Genomic DNA, 20,853 nt, shown 5'->3' with positions numbered 1-20,853 from the left:
TATGGTTTTGTTTGCTAATTGTTAATATTTGTTTCTACAAAATTCAAGAATTCTGGTATGTTTATTTCTCACCCTAGCAACAACATTCACGAGGTTATGGCAAATTCAACAAGGCATCAAGATTCATGTCCATATCAAAACTCCACATGAAATATTAAGAATAAAGACCAGGCAGCTTTGTCCTGGAGATAGACAGAACATGTATACAATGCTTGAAATGAGTTGCAAACTAAACTGGACTTCTATCATAATCTGCAGCTTATACCTAAAAGACAAACCTAGCAAAAGAAAAGAATTGGACGCCAAAAATCTTTATGCTCTGAAGTGAAATAAGGGTTTTAAATTTACCATTTCTTTTAACATGGAGCCATGTGCAGCAGCCTAGCATCATTCTCAATTAAATAACACTTGTATTAAAAACTCCTCCAATTTCCATTAAATGTTGAATTTATGAGAAACAGGGTCAAAATCATCGAAGTCAAATCTCTGACGCTTTCTTCCAGCCTCAAAAATCAGAGGAACAAACAGGTTAGTTAGTTGTGCATGCTAGATCCTGAACAAGTTCAGCTGACAAGTATTACAGGAATCAATGTAGTAAGCTCACCTTTGCCAAGTACAAAGGATCACATGATAAGAGTTCATCCACTACAGTCAGCTTCTTTGACAATGTCATTATCTTAGTATAACAAAAATAAAGAAGGTTAAGAATTACCAAAATAATCATCAAAGACTGAAATGAAGCCGTGTAAATAATTTGTCCCCACCAATAATGCAATTCATATCTATTGTTACCAAACCATAAGATTCACAGTGCAAATAATGATTTTATCATGGTCTTAAAATGTTAATATTCACTCAAGAGAAAATAGTTATAGGCACTTCAATTATGTTTGGCAAAGACATCCAAATAGTTTTTGTGTTCATAAGATGGTTTATGAGATTTTGATCCATAATCACAATCTAGTTGTAGTCCCATTGGAGTGTAAACTTGGGTGGTGATATTTGGAAATAGTCTAGTTCATCATATGTGCATGAACTTCTCAAGACTCGAAACATGCACCCTCTAGTAGCACGTCTAAGACTATTGACATAGCTTGTGGCAATGGCCCTTAGAGCATGTTTATTGTTATCCTCAAATAATTTTTCTCTTGAAATTAGCAGTAGAATGGAAGTACTTAACTCATAAATAAAAATGTAAAATCCCAGCTACTGTACCTCTGAATTGATGAATCGATATGCTCAATCATCTCACAGTTTTTATATTGTTCTGGATCCTCTAAGAATCTAACCATCCCATCTTTCTGGTTGATTGTTGCATATATCTCACCATCTTCGATTAATAGTTTCAAATGAAATTGTCAATTTAAATTATGGTATAAGATATAGGAGTGCACAATTAGTGGCCTTACTACTTTAAGTATTTTGCAATAAATTGATCATACAAAAAATAAAAGGAAAGATATTTATAAAATTGTTGTGAGCTTAGCATCAAGGATAATTGCATAGGAAACTACCATTTGAAGCACATGCATCTCTGCCTATTTAGGACTCCTAAGTTGCACAATTTTGGCTTTGTCTTGGAGGGAAAGAGTCAAATACATTTGGGTCAATCTCTGAATGTTTCTCTTATACATGGATGATATGACTTGCTTCACCAGTCCAAGATTATTATCCTGAAAAAAGAATACAAAGCCTGTTTTAGATGATGATGAATAGATCTTAAATTTGTCTCACTATGTGTAAATGTAAAACGTATAACTGTAGGCTCACACTTTCAAACTTCTCCCATGTTTGTCTGAATGTATATCTCTAATTCTGAAACTTTTCCACCGCTATAACTACTTGCTACTTCCATATTGGGCTGCTCAAAGGGTAAAAGAAAGTTTATAAGACAATAGAACCCAAAAACTTCATCAAAAATATGAATGCAGAATTATGCATGAAGAGACACAAACACTATTGATGGAAACAACAAATATTTCATCAAAAATAGAAACAAAAAAAGAATACCATTTATTCCATTTGATGAATGTAAGATAACCAAAGAGATTGATATGGTACATTACATTTTAAAATAGATTCAACCTAACATATCCATGGTGAAAGCAGCTTTTATCCAAGCAAATTAGAATAGAATTTTATCGCCAGAAGCTGGGTAGTTCTATGATAAAATTAGTTTCCATGCATAAGCTAATACAATTTAAGAAAGGACAGTTTTTTTAAGCACGCCTAAAAAGGAGAGAGTAAAAAAACAGTGCTTGATTTCCAAAAACACCACACCATCTACTCAGTCATTGTGGTACTATTGTTTCAGCAAGCTATGTTACATATTCGGTTAAAAAACTTCTATTGTTTCTGGGTAGTTCTATGTATTTTTAAGCTGGGTAGTTCTATGTATTTTTAAGCGCGCCTAAAAAGGGGGGAAAGGAAAAAAGTGCTTCATTTCTCACAAACGCCACACTATCCACTCAGTCTTTATGGTTCTATTGTTTTTGCAAGCTCTGTTAGAGATTTAGTTAAACAACTTCTGAAAAAAAAATTTGTCAAGGGCACGAATGATAATTAAAGTATTAATATGGATACTATAAATCAACAATCAATTTTGCTTGTAATGTACAGCTTACAAGTTGTAATCACCTGACACAAGGTCTTTAAATTTCTCTGAGCTGTTAAAGAAGCATACTTAGGGAGGCTGGTTGAGAACTGCCAGCAACAACCAAAAAAACAAAAAAAACAGAGACAAAGAAAACAGAAAATGTTGTTTCAAAGAAATTAAGAGAGAGATGAATTATAGGTGATCTTGTGATGTCAAAACTCATCTAGAATGCAAATCCAGGCCAGCGAAGAATAATACTGAAGTAAGAAACACATGAGCTTGAAAAACTAATTACTTGTAAGCAGGCAATCATCTCTCTATTTGCCCAGAAGGGGGGGGCAGTCCTAAAAGTGTCCTATCATGAACATAGATTGCTGAATACATCCCAAATTCATATAATAAATGTCAAAAGACTAAAGCATACCTGTCTATTTTGAATGAGAGAAACCAGTATATATTTTTTGAATGCTTCAACAGCTATAGCATTTATAGAAGACATAGGAGCCGTCACGACCTGAGATGAGAGAGAAGGAATTAGAACTAGTATCAAAGTAAAACTATTGCAACGTGAGTAGATTGTCAAAATGGACAAACATATTCTAACTAGATCACATACATTGTGAGGAAATCCATTGTCAAAGTTGAGAAATGTCTTTCTATGGGGCATCATGAGGAAATCCATTGTCAACAACTTCTAGGAATCTTGTGGTTGAATAATACTAAGCAGGTGGATGGGTAGAAAGTTATTTTCTTAAATAAATTCTATTTCTTTCTATAATTGCTCAAAATTCATTCTGAACATAAATTAACAAAATACCTATGTTTTTCTTGAATGATTCTGCTGAAGATGCCCCATTAAATTATGTCTTGAACAAGTGTTGGCATCTTGAAGCTGAAAACTACTACCATACATAAATTAACTAGAAATGCAGACACAAACAAGACTGTCATATAATACCAAATTCAAATCTCTGATGTGAACTAACCCCAAACTATAGAAGCTGGAAAGAAACATTAAGCATTCTTAAAAATGGCCTGGAGGAAAAGATACCAGAATATGTGAAGCACTTGAACCAGAGTTCAAACCAACATCATATGATGAAAAATGAGCCCATTCACTCGGTTTAAACATCCACCTGTCAAAATATAAACTTAATCACCCATCTCAACCGAGACATAAAGCAATGCAAACATCAAAATAGGAGAGACCACAGAAGGAGACAATTCATAAAGTTGACACTGAGGAGGTTCATACCCATAAGAAGCCTGTTTATCAGTAAGAAATCCACCTGTCATAACTTGATTTCCTGTTCCCTCGTCAAAACAAAGACTCAAATGGACCAGGGTATTTAGCTTATCAGAAACTTCAATAATCTCACCACAAATAGGGCAGCAATTTATAAGAGGTTCATTGCAATATAGGAAATGCATTAAGAGATGTACCAGGAAAGTACATGAGACATTGGCATAGACTGATACAAGAAATACATTTCAAACATTCAAATATGAGTTGCCTCATTCCATGGCTAAACGTCTGGTTCTATGGAAAACACAAGTACAAGTAAATCACAAGCCAGCTCAAGAAACCCAAGTGTATTTGCATAATACTCCAAAAAAAAAAAAAATAGAAGCTAAACAGGGGCACACGAATGGGCACTGGAAAATCTTTCTTTCCAAACACCTGTAAATCTTACAACAGCCAGCTAGACTTGGCATGCACCACCACTTTAACAACTAATCATATGTCTAGCAATATGGAAAAGGAATGCAGGATTATGCAACATACCACAATGGCTAAGATGCGTCTTGCAAAAATTTTCTATGTTTCCATTGGATCCTGTCGATAATTTCAGGTAATGTTAAAGATGATCAACGCGTCTACGAGTCTCAACTACTCAATGGAAGTATAAGTTGTGTACTGCACATCTTAACAGAACATGACAGAGAAATTCTGCCAACAACTTTACCGGTTGCTGCTGGGTCAAAAAGTTCAAACACTTCAAAGTCAGAATCTGAATCCTGCAACAAAATAGAATTCATGTCAAGGGAAAAGAAAGACTGAAAGCATATAAGAATAAAGAAAGATATAAACATTATGCAAACGGCAACTCATAAGTTAACCTAGATTTGCCAAAATGAAATGAGCAATATGGATAGAATCATATAGATTATATTAATGAGGGAAAAACAAATATGAAAGGCAACTTGCATCACACAGGTCTGCCAAGAAACAAATCCTAGAGCTGTTACCAACTCTGTAGTGAATATAAGGGAAATAAACAAATGAGAGGAAACCTATGATATGAATTTTTAAGGACAGGGTCCAGGTGATAGATGTTTTCCATACAACTCCTAAACTTTCCCCTTTTCTCATCACTTACAACCACGGAATTTCCTTTTGCAATGCTATCAACTAGTAACTTAGTTTAACTTAGAATTCTCTCCAATAATTTACTGAATTTTCTTTGTCTAGCACTTGGCAGGATAAAAATAGAGATGCTTTTAGCATATATGCTAATGGTTTTATAATTGCAATAAATGCAAAACCCAACATCATCACACGCCCAGAAATTACACATATGTTAGCGAGCAGTTAATTTCAATGATCCTGTTGTTTTACCTGTGTGAGAAGTTCAAGTAGATCAATCTCACAAGAGAAAACATACTAACTCTATTCATCAGACAAGCACAAATTATTAAGTTTCTAGTTTGTGAAATTAATTGCTAAATTAAATTACATAATGAAACAGTCAATTAGAAAGCAGACACAACAAATTATTAACTGAACATTAGCAGATCAAAAGCAAAGCAACTTAGCATGATGAAAGTAACAGCGGGTACAGAAGGTCAAAAGCAACTCACTCACCCATAATAACAATAGAGAAAAAATTCTCGTGGCTGATCAACATCAAAAATATCATCCTCTAGAATGGAAAGACCAGTTTTATAGCACTTAGCCAACAAACATAGTTGAAGAAAATCCGGATGCAAAGTAGTCAAATGTTCAGAGGAAGAGCGTAGTTTTTTCACAGCTTCCAGCAAAGGGGCCACACCACGCATTGGTACTTCAAGCATCAAAACTTGGTCTTTGAATCTCTTACTAACAGCTATGACTGCCAACTCAAAAATATTAGTTAGCATCAACTAAGTAAATAGAAAAACAACATTCTAATCACACACATTTTTAATTTAATCGAGGGTAAACAAAAATAAAATACACTTTTCTGACGCCAAACGAATCTGGTGTGCAACACAACAAGTGAGAAACCTGGAAAGGATGAAAACCAGTCTTCTCGCTTGCTCATTGGTAATCGGCCCAGAAGTGCATGCCTCTCTGCCACCCATTCACCACTTATAAATAAGTAAATAAATACATATACAATTATATATAAAAATAAAAATAAAAAACCATAAAAGTAACTCATTCTCTAAACTCAAATCAACATAATACCCATACCTTTCTTCTTCTTCTTTCTGATTTCAAAACTCGGTCTTTCTTAAATTTCAATAACCATTCCATTTCTAACACAATGAACCTTAAACTTCCAAAACTTCTTTCTTCTTCTTTTTAAAAGTAAAACTATCTCATAACAATAATAATAATAATTTAAAACTAGCTAAACATATCACAGCGAACGTTTTTTTTTAAGAAAAAAATAAAGAATAATGCTGCAACTCACAAAAATTAAAGATTACCGAGTGAGTGAAGAGTTGGGTCGAGCTGTTCAAGAAAAGCCAAAAGCCGAGTCGACTCATTGTGTAGCACGTCATCTGCTTTCTTCAAGTGAATACCCATACCCTTCTTCTTCTTCTTCTTCTGATTTCAAAACTCCGTCTTTCTTAAATTTCAACAACCATCCATTTCTAGCACAATGAACCCTAAACTTCCAAAACTTCTTTCTTCTTCTTTTTAACAGTAAAACTATCTCATAACAATAATAATAATTTAACTAGCTAAACATATCACAGTGAACATTTAAAAAAAAAAAAAATAAATAAAGAATAATACTGCGACTCACAAAAATTAAAGATCACCGAGTGAGTGAAGAGTCGGGTCGAGCTTCAAGAAAAGCCAAAAGCCAAGTCGACTCATTGTGTAGCACTTCATCCGCTTTCTTCAAGTGAATCGATAACAAACCTAAATCCACCGCGTTGCTTTGTTTCCACCGTGGAACTCCATTGTTGTTGCAGAATTTAACAGGCAAAGAAAAGAAAAGAGGAACTTGAAAGATCAAGGAATTTTTTTCCGTGTACTGTAAATCAAAATCAATGAAGTGGACAGGTATTTTTTAACGTTACTTTTTTCCTTGGAAAAGGATTGTAATGTCGATTTTGATTTTTCTAGACTGTTAACGGATAGATTTTTTTCTTGTTTTTCGAGTACTCATGTGATTACCATGAATCTAATACCCATATTATTATAATATCTGATAAAAATATTTTTATTTTAATATCAATACTTCCTCTTTTTTATGTCATTTTGAAGGAAAATGTTTTACTCCTAATTATTAAATTTAATTTAAAATTCATGTCGTTGAGAAAATAAACTTATAAATCAATAAATCAATCTAAATTTATCATAAAAATAATGTTATTTTGATAAAAAAAAATCCTTGAAATTTATAATATTAGATCTCATTTTAGTTTGATTGGTCAATGCTCATTAAAATTTAAAAAAACAAACATGCATATATTAGATTTTGAGCTGATTTTCTATATCATATTATGTTTAATAATTATAATTTTGAATGAGAGATTACTCAGGTAATGTCTTGAGAATTTATTTGTTACGAGGATTGAATTGATGATTTGGAGTTTTTTTTATAAAATATTTATTTTCTAATAATATATATATATTAATTCATTAAATAAAATTAACAGATAAATTATTATAATTTAATTTAAACAATTGATTTCCAAGGAAAATTTTTCTTGAAAAACTTCTCAAGTGTGGATGATTATTGAACTAATACGATATTGTTCATCTTAGAATTTGCTATCACGTTTTTTATGTAAAAATTCGATAACATCATAATTCTCGTTCACTTTCTTATTGAATATTGTGGCAGATATACCAGTGGTGTTGGTTTTTACTAAATATCATCATCACAATTTATTTATTTTTGTTATTGATATCGACAACCATAATGCCCCCCTAACATTTCAAGATGGCTTAACCTATACACGAAGGAGATGATTCTAGATTGTTGTTGTGCAACGTTACTGGTAGAGTCAATTTTTTTTAATAAAAAATATTATAGATAATTAAAAATTTGACAATCAAGTTAAATTTTGATTAATTTAATATCACAATAAAAAATGAGGTAACAACAAAAAATAAATAAAAAAAAATATTACTCTAGAGAAAGCTGGGCTATCACATGAAATTAATGACCTAAACATGAGATATGTCAAGATTACGTGTCTATCATGTGTCCTATATCATGAAGTCAGGATAATTTGATATAAAACAAAATTGATGATAAATAAAAATGAAACTGTAAAAATTAAGAGATAAATATAGATCAAGATATTTAATAGCATAACACAGGACTTTTATCTAATTGTGTCTAATGAATTTATTTATTAAAATCATTATGTATTATAAAAATAAATTTAATTTATATGAAATATAAAAAAAAATTAAAGATGAATCATATTAACTTCATGAAAAAATTAAAGACACTCAATGTAATTAAAAAATGAATTACGATTTTAAAAAAAGGCTAGATAAGCTACAAACTAACATAAGAGGGGTATTAATTAAAAGCAAACTTAAAAATATTTTATAAAAAAGATATAAAAAAAGGTATTAGTTGATAAAAAACAAAGAAAAGCATCAAAAAAAGAAAAATCTCAGGCGCATAGGCCATTGCTAACGAAGATCGATCTCTCTCTCTCTCTCTCTCTCTCTCTCTCTTCTAGAATCTGACAACTCCTATCTCCCCTCCCATGAAAAAATTACTGAAAAAAAAGAAAATAATTTTTGGTATCAAGATGTTTTTTAAAAAAAAATTAAAGGGACCAACTATCTTATAGCAAAAAACGATTTGGGGGTAAAATGTACTTTTCAAACAAATTTAAGAATTTATATATTTTTTTAAAATCAATTTGGTTTGATTTAGTTAGTTTCATATAAAATCAAAATTTATCCAGATTTTTTTTTCTAATAGATTAATCTAATTTTTTTTCTCGGTTTTTTCTAATTAATTTTTTTATTTTTTTAGTTTAATTAGTTTTTTAGGTTTTTTACTACCTCCGCATGGCACCAATATAATTATTTAAAAATATTTGGGTGAAACGTAAAAAGACCATCCCGAGATTTAAAATGAACTACTATATATATATATATATATATATATATATATATATATATATATATATGTTCTTGAAGTCCAAATTTATTACCATCAAATGAAACATTTGGCTGATGTGAGTTCGCTAATATTAATTTTAACTCTTTCGTGCATTAATGCTTTTGAAATTTTTATATTTGAAAAATCTGAACTCAAATTTGAGTTAAAATGTGGATTTTAACTAGATAAATGAAATTTTTGCGACGTAGAGTTTAATGTTCTTTTAAAGCCACTAGTGCATAACATTATTAAAATATAAAAACAAAGTTCAACATATTTTTATGAGACCCAATTTACTTTTCATAACATTATTTAAATAAAACAACTTTCATTGAATGTTTTTTATGTAAAGACTACTTAAAGACAATTCATACATCCCAAAACTAGTAACTAGGGGCTAAAATCAAGGTTGTCAAAAATGTTTTTTTTGACACGACACGGAACATATAATATAAACTCGAATTGTAAAATCATAAAATCATAAGTAAAACATTTTAACTAAAAATCATAAAATTACAAGTAAAATATTTTAACTAAAATCACAAATAAAATATTTTAACTAAATTGCAAGATCCAATCAAGTAGTAAATAATAATATATCACAATTAAAATAAAAACAAAATAAACAATACCAATGTCCAAACACCTTAAATATACATAATTCAAATAAAAATTTATTGAATTCTTATCAACATCTAAATAAAAATACTCGAAATGTCCAAATACCTTTCGAGTGCAAGCCAAATGATGCCTGGAACGGTAAATGCCTCCACTGATAATTTTTTGACAATACTTACATGAACTTTTCTTGAATTCTTATCAACATCTATACCATATTCCCATTCCACATCAAGTCTATTGCCACCGATAGGTTTTTAGATGCCATGTATCCTGCAGTTCAAGAATCAATATATACAATTATGCATTAATAAAAATATTAGACAGAATAGGAACACAAAAATCAAGACAGTATCATTTAGAAAACATCATGGTATATTAACCAATTGTTCCAACTAGGAAAGATACAACACACACATAAACAAAGCATTAAGGATATGAAAAATGCATATTGACCAACAAGTATAATCGGAATTGGCAACTCCTACATGGTATAAAACGTGAAACTTACCCACAATTCATCATGATCCCAGAAAAACAAACTGAAACTAACATCAGAAAATTGTAACAGATACTCTCTAGACCATTTTATAAAGCACAAAATTATACATTAGGTGCTATTCAGAAGTCCCTCTATGGGTACTATTTTCCTCTCCTTCCTTCATGGAAAGTCTTGATCTTTTTGGAAAACAAAAATACTAGCCTTAAAAATCAATAGTCTAGTAAACAAAGTGAGGTCGATAACACGCCAGCAACAGCTGTGTGTATGAGATAGATGACTACATAAATATTCAGCAAATTTGCCCCTAAGTTATAACCAAATTAGGCAACAACAAGCACATATTTAATAAAAGAAGTATTTTTTTCATTGTTTTTTAAAGAAAGTTCAGTTAATTAATAAAAGAAAGTTTTTTTAGCCATAGAAATCACAACCAAAAGAACCCATTGATGTGCATCATGGGAATTATAATCCATCTCGTAAAGCTGAATCTAATATGCAAGAGGATTCAGATGGTCCAATGACAAGAGCGAGAGCGAAACAACTACAACGGGCCTTGACGAATCAAATTGCAATGATTGAAGCTGCGTCGGAGTTAAAAATTAGCAATCAGTGTGAAATTGGTTCAAGGGTGCTTATTTGCCTACAATTGGAACTTGGAGATGGGAAAAGCCCTTAATGGTTCTTTTCATGCTGGGCTACTTGTATTTGGATTGATAATGCAAGTGAAGGAATTGATGCTATTTACGGTCAGAACAGTAGATGGATTTGAACCCGAATTTGAAGTCATCCAATGCATGTGAAAACAAGATTTATGTAGGTAAAATTCAAGTTCAGAACGTGATCTTTCTATATTGTCCAACCATGAGTGCATTGGACTTTTGTGTCAAAAGTTATGGCTGTTTTAAATTTCGTCTGCATATGTTTTAGAAATGTCAACAAAAAACGTGTGTTAGTTAAATTTGTCTACTTGCTTTATTAAAAGTCTAGTTTTTAGACTTGACTTCTGTCATGTTGAATTCACCTAACTTTGGAGGGATGTTCCAAAGATAAATATGTATCAGAATATGAAATAAACACTTTTAGCCAAGATTTGAAAAACTTAATTAAGAGAATTAAGAGCTGTTCTTCCAAATTCGTTTTGTGAAGAACCCTACCTGACTTATCACTCTTCAATCACAAAGAGTGTGGCGTCGAAATCCTAGATTGATCTTTGTGGCGTCCAGATCGACTTATCAAAGTATCATTCTAGTCTATCCTCCATCTTATTTACCTTAAATCACTACAATCCAGCCTAAATACTAAAAGAAAAACAACACAACCAGACCCATCCTTCATCCATTTTTCATTAGAATCATTGTTGCCGATTTTCAAATCATTCACGGCTCATCATCTGGTATCAGAGCCTGGTTGTGATCTAAGACAGGAGCCAAAAACAACAACAACAACAACAACAACAAGAAAGGTTTGCTGGAATTGAGGTTGACAGACTTAACTATGGCTGGAGATAAAGAAGATTTGCCAAGAGGGTTAAGTTTGGAACAGGCACAGGTCATGGGCTTACAACGATCTCATGCTGAGATTCGGGATGAGATGACTGGAATTCGTGAACAGTTGAATACCCTTATGCAAAGGATGCAAAGAAATAATTTGCAACCCCAACCAAGGCAAGCACTTAGGGTGCCACGAAATGATATTATAGAAGATGACGAAGATCCAAATGGGGATGATGAGGCTGATGATAGGGTCAGACCAAGAAGGCAGAATTATAATCCTCCTAATGGTCTCAAACTTAAGATTCCACCGTTTAGAGGAAGTAGTTCACCTGAGGAATACTTGGAGTGGATTCAGAAGGTTGAAAAGGTGTTTGAATGGTATGAATATTCTGAAGAAAGGAAGTGCAAGGTGGCAGCACTTGAGTTTACAGATTATGCTCTTTTATGGTGGGAAAACGTAAAGATTCAGAGGAGAAGGGATGGAGAGGAGGAGATTACAACATGGGCAACTATGAAAAGAGTGATGAAGAAGAGATTTGTTCCTGATTACTATAAACAGGAGCTATACATCAGACTTTCGGACTTTGCGACAGGGATCTTTGACTGTGGAAGAGTATGTGAAAGAGTTTGAATTGCTGCAGATTCGATGTGAATTGATGGAACCTCAAGAGCAAACAATAGCTAGATTTCTTGGAGGGTTGAGGAAGGATATAGCTAATGTTGTTGAGTTACAACCGTACATCTTCCTTGAGGAAGTTATAAAGCTTGCAACCGAGTAGAGAGGGCAGCAGAGACGAGGAGGTGTCCGAGCTAGTGTAACTACGTCAAGCGCGACAAGGGCTGTTTCTACGCCTACACGAACATGGAGCACGCATAAACGAGATGAGAAGGTGGAGTTTAGCAAGGGGAATACCAGTTCTGATTCTTTGAAGGGAAAGGAGAAGGTGACAGAACCTCAACACCCTAGGAGGTCTCGGGACATCAAGTGCTTCAAGTGCTTGGGACATGGGCATATTGCTTCGGAATGTCCAAATAAAAGGGTGATGATTTTGCATGGGGATCATGGAGAGCTGATCAGTGGAGATGAGGTTGAAACTGAAGACGAAGATCAGGTACAAGTGGCTGAACAAGAAGAGGATTTCGAAACCAGTGAAGGGAGATTTGTTGGTTGTTCAACGGGTTCTGAATGCACAAATTGATGTTAGTGATGAGCAAACGCGAGAACATCTTTCATACTCGATGTCAGATTCGAGATAAGGTGTGCGGGATGATCATTGATAATGGAAGTTGCACTAATGTTGCGTCAACTACCTTGGTGGAGAAATTGGGTTTAAATACCCTTCCACATCCCAGACCCTATAGTTTTGCAAATGGCTGAATGAGAATGGGGAGATTCGGGTGACAAAGCAAGTTAGTGTACCTTTTTCCATTAAAACCTATCACGACGAGGTTTTATGTGACGTTGCACCAATGTCAGCTAGCCATTTGTTGCTGGGTCGTCCATGGCAGTTTGATAAGGATGTGACCTACAATGGACGAAAGAACACTTATTCTTTTATGCTGAATGGAAAGAAGGTGAACTTGTTACCACTGAGTTCTCAACAAGTTAGAGAGGATCAGTTACGAAGCCAACAAAAGGAGGTGACATCACGAAAGGGGCTGTTGTTAGCCAAAAAAGGAGACATCAAACAAGCATTAGCCACAACAGGGCTTGTTTTCATGGTCTGGTGCAAAGCAACTACTACAAGTAGAAGGATTGGACTTACCAAGACAGATTAAGGAATTACTTGAAGAATTTAAAGATGTGTTTCCAGATGAATTACCTAAAGGATTACCACCTATTCGTGGTATTGAGCATCAAATTGATTTGGTGCCGGGAGCTTCACTTCCTAATAGACCAGCATACAGATGTAATCCAGAGGAAGCGAAAGAGATTCAAAGGCAGGTCGGTGAGCTCTTAGAGAAGGGCTATGTGCGAGAATCACTTAGTCCATGTTCCGTACTACTTTGCTTGTACCGAAGAAGGATGGTACCATGAGGATGTGCATGGACAGCCGAGCTATCAACAAAATAACAGTTAAGTATCGATTTCCTATACCCAGACTTGATGATTTGCTTGATGAGTTGCATGGTGCTGCATTGTTTTCTAAAGTCGATTTGATGAGTGGCTATCACCAAATTAGAATGAAAGAGGGAGATGAATGGAAAACAGCATTTAAAACTAAACAGGGATTATATGAATGGATGGTTATGCCGTTTGGGTTATCTAATGCGCCTAGTACATTTATGAGGCTTATGAATCATGTTTTGAGGAAGTATATTGGGCTGTTTGTTGTAGTATATTTTGACGACATCCTGGTGTATAGCAAGAGCTTTGACGATCATGTGAAGCATCTTAGAGTTGTGTTTGAGACTTTGCAAGATTCTAAAGTTGTATGGGAAGCTCACAAAGTGTTACTTCTGTAAAGAAAGTGTCGTGTTTCTTGGATATATTATCTCTAGCAGGGGAGTTAGAGTTGATGAGGAGAAAATTGAGGCAATTCGAGACTGGCCAAAACCTGCTAGTATCACTGATGTGAGGAGTTTCCATGGTTTAGCTTCTTTCTACAGGCGATTTGTGAAAGACTTCAGCTCTATTGTTGCTCCTATGACAGAATGCTTGAAAAAAGGGAAGGAGTTTAGATGGAGTGAAGATGCCCAGAAAGCTTTTGAGATAATTAAGGAAAAGTTGTGTACTGCTCCAGTTTTAGCACTTCCAGACTTTGCTAAAACATTCGAAATAGAGTGCGATGCTTCTGGGGTTGGAATTGGTGCTGTTTTGATGCAAGAAAAGAGACCGATTGCATTCTTCAGTGAAAAGTTAAATGGAGCGCGTTTGAACTACTCTATTTACGACAAGGAGTTCTATGCTTTGATTCGGGCTCTGGAGGTATGGCAGCACTACTTGTTGCCTAAAGAATTTGTTATACATACTGATCATGAAGCCTTGAAGTATCTTAAGGGGCAAAACAAGTTGAATCGAAGACATGCTAAATGGGTGGAGTTCATGGAGTCATTTCCTTATGTCATAAAGTACAAGAAAGGGCAAGTTAATGTGGTTGCTGATGCTCTTTCTAGGAGGTATGCACTGATCTCTATGTTGAATGCAAGGCTGATGGGTTTTGAACAGGTGAAGGATCAGTATGCCAATGATTCCTACTTTGCTAATGTGGTTGCCGAATGTGCAAAGGGAGCTTGTGATGGGTTCTTCATGCATGAAGGTTACTTGTTCAAAATGGGCAGAATGTGTATTCCTTCAGGTTCGTTACGGGAGTTGCTTGTGCGAGAGGCTCATAGTGGTGGTCTTAGTGGTCATTTTGGGGAGAAGAAGACTTATGAGCTGCTGAAAGAACATTTTTTTTGGCCCAATATGTTACGGGATGTACACAAGGTGATTGAAAGATGTGCTATTTGCAAGAGAGCTAAAGGTAAAGAGAATGCGTATGGACTCTATATGCCACTGCCTATTCCAGAGCAACCATGGATGGACATTAGCATGGACTTTGTACTTGGACTACCGAGAACACAACGTGGGAAGGATTCAATAATGGTGGTGGTTGATCGATTCTCCAAAATGTCCCATTTCATTCCTTGTGCGAAAACTGACGATGCAGTACATGTTGCTGATTTGTTCTTTCAAGAGATTGTTCGTTTGCATGGAATTCCTAAAAGCATTGTCTCTGATCGTGATACAAAGTTCTTAAGCCACTTTTGGAAGACTCTTTGGAGGAAACTTGGAACAAAGTTACTTTTCAGTACGGCATGTCATCCACAAACTGATGGACAAACTGAGGTAGTAAACCGAACTTTATCTTCTTTGTTACGAGCTGTTATACATAAGAATTTGAAGAGTTGGGATACTTGTTTGCCGATTGTGGAGTTTGCATATAATCGTAGTGTGCATGGGGCTACAAAATTTTCACCATTTGAGGTTGTCTATGGCTTTAATCCTTGTGTTCCTATTGATCTTGTTCATATTCCAATTGATGAGAGGACATCTATGGATGGAATTAGAAAGGCAGAATTGATGAAGAAACTACATGAGCAGGTTCGACTACATATTGAGGAGAAAACAACAAAGTATGCTAAACAAGCTAACAAGGGGGCGAAAGATGGTCAGGTTTGAACCTGGAGATCTTGTTTGGATTCATATTAGCAAGGGCAGATTTCCAAGCAAACGTAAGTCCAAGTTGATGCCAAGAGCTGACGGTCCATTTCGTATTATAGAGAAGGTGAATGACAATGCGTATAAGGTAGATCTTCCTGGTGATTACAACGTATCAGCTACTTTTAATGTGAAAGACTTATCTCCGTACTTGGATGATGATGACGATTCTGATTTGAGGACAAATCATTTTCAACCCGGGGCTGATGATGTGCATCATGGGAATTATAATTCATCTCGTAAAGCTGAATCTAATATGCAAGAGGATTCAGATGGTCCAATGACAAGAGCGAGAGCGAAACAACTACAACGGGCCTTGACGAATCAAATTGCAATGATTGAAGCTGCGTCGGAGTTAAAAATTAGCAATCAGTGTGAAATTGGTTCAAGGGTGCTTATTTGCCTACAATTGGAACTTGGAGATGGGAAAAGCCCTTAATGGTTCTTTTCATGCTGGGCTACTTGTATTTGGATTGATAATGCAAGTGAAGGAATTGATGCTATTTACGGTCAGAATAGTAGATGGATTTGAACCCGAATTTGAAGTCATCCAATGCATGTGAAAACAAGATTTATGTAGGTAAAATTCAAGTTCAGAACGTGATCTTTCTATATTGTCCAACCATGAGTGCATTGGACTTTTGTGTCAAAAGTTATGGCTGTTTTAAATTTCGTCTGCATATGTTTTAGAAATGTCAACAAAAAACGTGTGTTAGTTAAATTTGTCTACTTGCTTTATTAAAAGTCTAGTTTTTAGACTTGACTTCTGTCATGTTGAATTCACCTAACTTTGGAGGGATGTTCCAAAGATAAATATGTATCAGAATATGAAATAAACACTTTTAGCCAAGATTTGAAAAACTTAATTAAGAGAATTAAGAGCTGTTCTTCCAAATTCGTTTTGTGAAGAACCCTACCTGACTTATCACTCTTCAATCACAAAGAGTGTGGCGTCGAAATCCTAGATTGATCTTTGTGGCGTCCAGATCGACTTATCAAAGTATCATTCTAGTCTATCCTCCATCTTATTTACCTTAAATCACTACAATCCAGCCTAAATACTAAAAGAAAAACAACACAACCAGACCCATCCTTCATCCATTTTTCATTAGAATCATTGTTGCCGATTTTCAAATCATTCACGGCTCATCACCCATTAACAAAAGAAAACTCAAAACCCATATTTGTTAGCAGCAACGAAGAATTGAAACATGTGAAGAAGCAATCAAGCATGACATAACTGAAGATCAATAGTAAAGCAGTAGCTGAGTAAGATGGGGAGAAAATGTTGACTAATTTTTTAAGTAGAAGCAGAAGAAACCAAGGGCTTTTCACAAGGAGCCAATGTTTATACTTGGTTGGCAAAGATCAAAACTCATAAACTTATAAAAAAACCAACATTAAAAATAGTAGAAACATGGGTGTCATGGGTTTGTAAAATGCTTGGTCTAAACATGATGAAAGAAAAGAGACAGCGCTGAAGATAGGTCAACACATCCAAGTATAACAACATGGGCAGAAATAGAGTCCTACCTAAAGATGACGTTCAAAGAAGAGAAAACTAAACTGGTAGCTGAAAAAACAATCTAGAGCCATGAAAAAACAAATTGTTGGCCACTAGTGATATAGCAGACCAAGAGCTAAACCCCAAGCCTCTAGCAGCCACCGCTTCCCCGACCTCCTCTTGTTTCTCTCCCAAACCAACACAAACCTTCAGCCCCTCACTTGCCATTTTCCCCCCGATTTTTTCCATCAGCTCCTCCTCCTAGCATGGTGTCCCCGCTAACCTGAAAGACCCGACAACCCATCTTCTCCTGAGCTGCCACAGCCCCTCAGCCATGATCTCCCTCTCCCCCTCACAGGCGCTGACCCATTTGGCCTTCATAGAAACCAGCGGAGCTCCCCCCATTTCAACAGATCTTCTTCTCCTTCGGTCTCCTTCACAGCAACCGGTCAGCAGCAGACCTAGCTCTTCGCCTCCCACAACGACCCAAACATGGCAGACCACACAGCCCCATCACCAACCGAACAGCCACTCCCATCCCAAGAGCAACTTTAGCGGCCGCGCGCACAACAGCAACGCCGGCCCCATGGCTACCCGAATTGCCCGATCTTACATCGGTAGAAAGTAGAACAAACTGGGTGGAGAGAACAGAATGCTTTAAACAGATATAAAAAATACCCAAATAAAATCGACTGCCTGTGTTTTTTTCTTCTCTTGCAGGTGATGGTGAGCCAGATCCCATTGTTTCCAGTTTCTTCCTCGCAGCGGCGGGTGGGTTCACGCGCTGCCAGTGGCGAGCGCTTGGAGGAGACACGCCGCCACTGTTTTTGTGGTGTAGAAGCCTTCCTATCAGTTTTCATGGATTTTTTAGGGGCTATTATGTAATTTTTGAATTGTGTAATGTGTTGTTTGATTTATTTTGAATTTTTGTGATTTGTAACTTGTAAATGGGGGACAAAATAATAATAATAAAAAAAAGAGATATGTGTATGGTTGTATTTTTAATGTATGTTATTGAATTATAAAATTAAAACGAAAAAATTTGAATTTAATGTTTTAATTTGTATATAGTCAAGTATCTGAAGAATAAATAAAATCATGTTGTATTTCCCGTGAAAATATAAGAATATGTTTCTATATATTTTTCATGATTTAATAATTGATTTATTAAAGCCTTAAGAATTTGAATAATATGTAGTTTTTTTAACTTTAATTGTGATTGAATGTAATGTTTGTGTTTGTGACAAAGAAAATATAAAAAATGTTTTTATGTGTTGCATACGGCCAATACCCTAACATGATTTGAACATTCTTTAAAACAAATATATTGGAACTTTTAAAAATGTGTTTTTGCATGGATTTCTTAAACATAACAAAAATTATTTTCTTGCATTTCTTGATTTTACAACATGTTTGTAAAACTCCAAAGGGTATTGGCAAATATTCCAAAAATACAAAAATCTTATTTTGGGGGGAATTCATTTATTATTCACCGTTAATGTTTGGATAAACAAATCCCAAAGGGATGAATATCCAAAATATTATTGGGAGTAACTTGTTATTATTCACTGTTAATATTTGAATAAAAAAACCTTAAGTGGTAAATATCCAAAATAATTTTCTGGGAATAATAAGTCATTAAACATCCTTGAATGAAGCCTCGATTATAATCGAGGACATTTTAATTTTTTATTCTCACGGTTTACGAGCCGTAAGGGTATGAAACACTAAGGCAAAAATAGGCTTTTAAAGCGCCCTGATTTTCCTTAGATTTCTAAATTTTTATCCCTTATCCTTGCGATTTACGAGTCGCAAACTCTTGAAATACTAGGAGAAAAAGAAGCTTTTAAAGCACATGGAATCTCCTTGGATTTCTATCTTAACAAATTTAGTTTGAATCAAACACAGATTTCAAGGGATCCGCATTGGTTCTCCTTGGCACTTTATAGACATATCTAAAGGTATGATCCATAATGGGCAAGGGTTCTTGCTTTTAAACTTTGAACCCAAATCCATTCATCATAGCAAATCTATCCTAGGAAAATTAATTAAGAGAACACTAACACCATAGCAATTATAAGGCAAACCAAACACCAAGCAGCTTACCTTAGGTAGGGCATACTAGGGGTGCTAATACCTTCCCTTTACGCAACCAGTCCCTTGCCTTAGAATCTTTAAAAGACCAGTTAGGGTTCTTAGTGACCATAATACTAGATGGCGACTCCAAAAAACCAATCAAGCAAAACAAACGAAAAAAATCGCCATCAGACATCATGTGGGTGACATGTGACTGGATTAACAAAATGCATGAACCTTTGGTTGGTGTCATATAGGGTGACAGTCCACTTGGTTCACAGCAGGATGGACCCATGCTACCGCTAGAAGATCTCCAAGCTTCTTTGATGAGAAGTTGTTGACTCTAATAGCACGAGCCTTGCTAGATTCATAAAGGGCCTCCATTTCTCTCCAAGAAGCCAGAATGTCAGGTTAGATAAGTGATTAGTACTTAAAAATGCATATTTATCAAGGTTTTATATCATCATTTTGCACTTAAAGTATCAATAACTCCTTAACTAAAGCATGTTTTATAATAACAAGTCTAATACTATAAAATGCCCTAATATATGGTAAATGTTCATCTTAAATGCAAGTCTATCACATAAATTAAAGGATTGATGGATGAATTCAACTATTGAAATTCGTGAAGATAAAGAGAGGGTGAAACTTAGAAAAGAGATGTTGGTGCAGTCCAAACTGGAACACTGTTCGGTAATTGGGTCATATATCGAGTTCTAGATGTCCAAATGACCTCAAAGTTTTACACAGACTTGGTAAGACATAGGCCTACAACTTTCATGTTTTCATCAAGATCTAAGAAGGTCGTTTTCAAGTTCAAATTATATCAACAACGGAGAAGTTTGAATCTGTCCTGTAACCCGAACACTGTTCAGTGTTTGGCCTATATCTGGAGTTCTAGAAGTCCAAATGACCTCCATTTTTTTCCCTGGAAAGCTGAGTCAATTTCATACAACTTTCATCTTTTCTAGTGGACCCAGTTCGGATGGTAGCATTTTTGTTTTATTCAAACTAGAAGATAAGGATTTTTGCCAAGTCAAAAGTTGGTCACCCACTCAACAATTAGTCATCAAATCAATAATTCCGAATTTTGGCCTATAAAAGGAGGCATTTTCCATGCAGCAAGCTTGGGTTGTTCATATCAAGTTCATGCTCTTTATTTCTCTCTTTATATATTTTTTTTAATTTTTAAGTTTTGCTTTCATTAATATCTTGTTTATGTTTTTCATTTCCTTTCCTTTCCTTAGTTAACTTGTATCTTATTTATGTTCTTGTTTTGTTTATTTATGTTCTTGTTTTGTTTATTTATGTTTCTCTTCTTCATTATGTTTAGCTAAGTTTATTATGTCAAGGTGAAAAGGTTACACTAATGGTGTAAGAATAAATATAGTGTAAACTCAACATGGACCTTAATGTTTAATATTAACATGTCTTATCTTTTTATCTTACTAATTCTTAATACCTTGCTTGTTAAATGGTTAATCTAGATTTGTGTTGTATAACA

At 34.6% G+C, this 20,853-nt stretch overlaps 1 long non-coding RNA gene, 1 other non-coding gene and 1 pseudogene across 4 annotated transcripts; all 3 read right to left on the bottom strand.

Moving 5' to 3' along the window:
* LOC118058312 (NADPH-dependent aldo-keto reductase, chloroplastic-like) overlaps nt 1-19,760 on the bottom strand; it is a 55,648-nt pseudogene extending 35,888 nt beyond the window's left edge.
* LOC140954860 (uncharacterized) lies at nt 1,196-1,902 on the bottom strand. The gene is made up of 3 exons (XR_012168473.1): nt 1,771-1,902; nt 1,515-1,673; nt 1,196-1,330 (listed from the first exon to the last, which is right to left on the bottom strand). It is a non-coding gene; the product is annotated as an uncharacterized lncRNA (long non-coding RNA).
* On the bottom strand, nt 2,735-4,026 carry LOC118058313 (uncharacterized). Of its 3 annotated transcripts, none has more exons than XR_012168470.1 (4): nt 3,852-4,026; nt 3,583-3,732; nt 3,414-3,495; nt 2,735-3,110 (listed from the first exon to the last, which is right to left on the bottom strand). It is a non-coding gene; the product is annotated as an uncharacterized protein (transcript). The 3 variants fall into 3 exon arrangements; XR_012168469.1 differs by having other exon boundaries at nt 3,414-3,516; nt 3,648-3,732; nt 3,852-4,025; XR_012168468.1 differs by having other exon boundaries at nt 3,648-3,732; nt 3,852-4,023.
* Nucleotides 19,761-20,853: the final 1,093 nt, after the last annotated feature.

Source organism: Populus alba, chromosome 17 (genome assembly GCF_005239225.2).
Source record: "Populus alba chromosome 17, ASM523922v2, whole genome shotgun sequence".
In the NCBI taxonomy this organism is placed as follows: domain Eukaryota; kingdom Viridiplantae; phylum Streptophyta; class Magnoliopsida; order Malpighiales; family Salicaceae; genus Populus; species Populus alba.
This window is presented reverse-complemented; position numbering and strand designations above follow the sequence as displayed.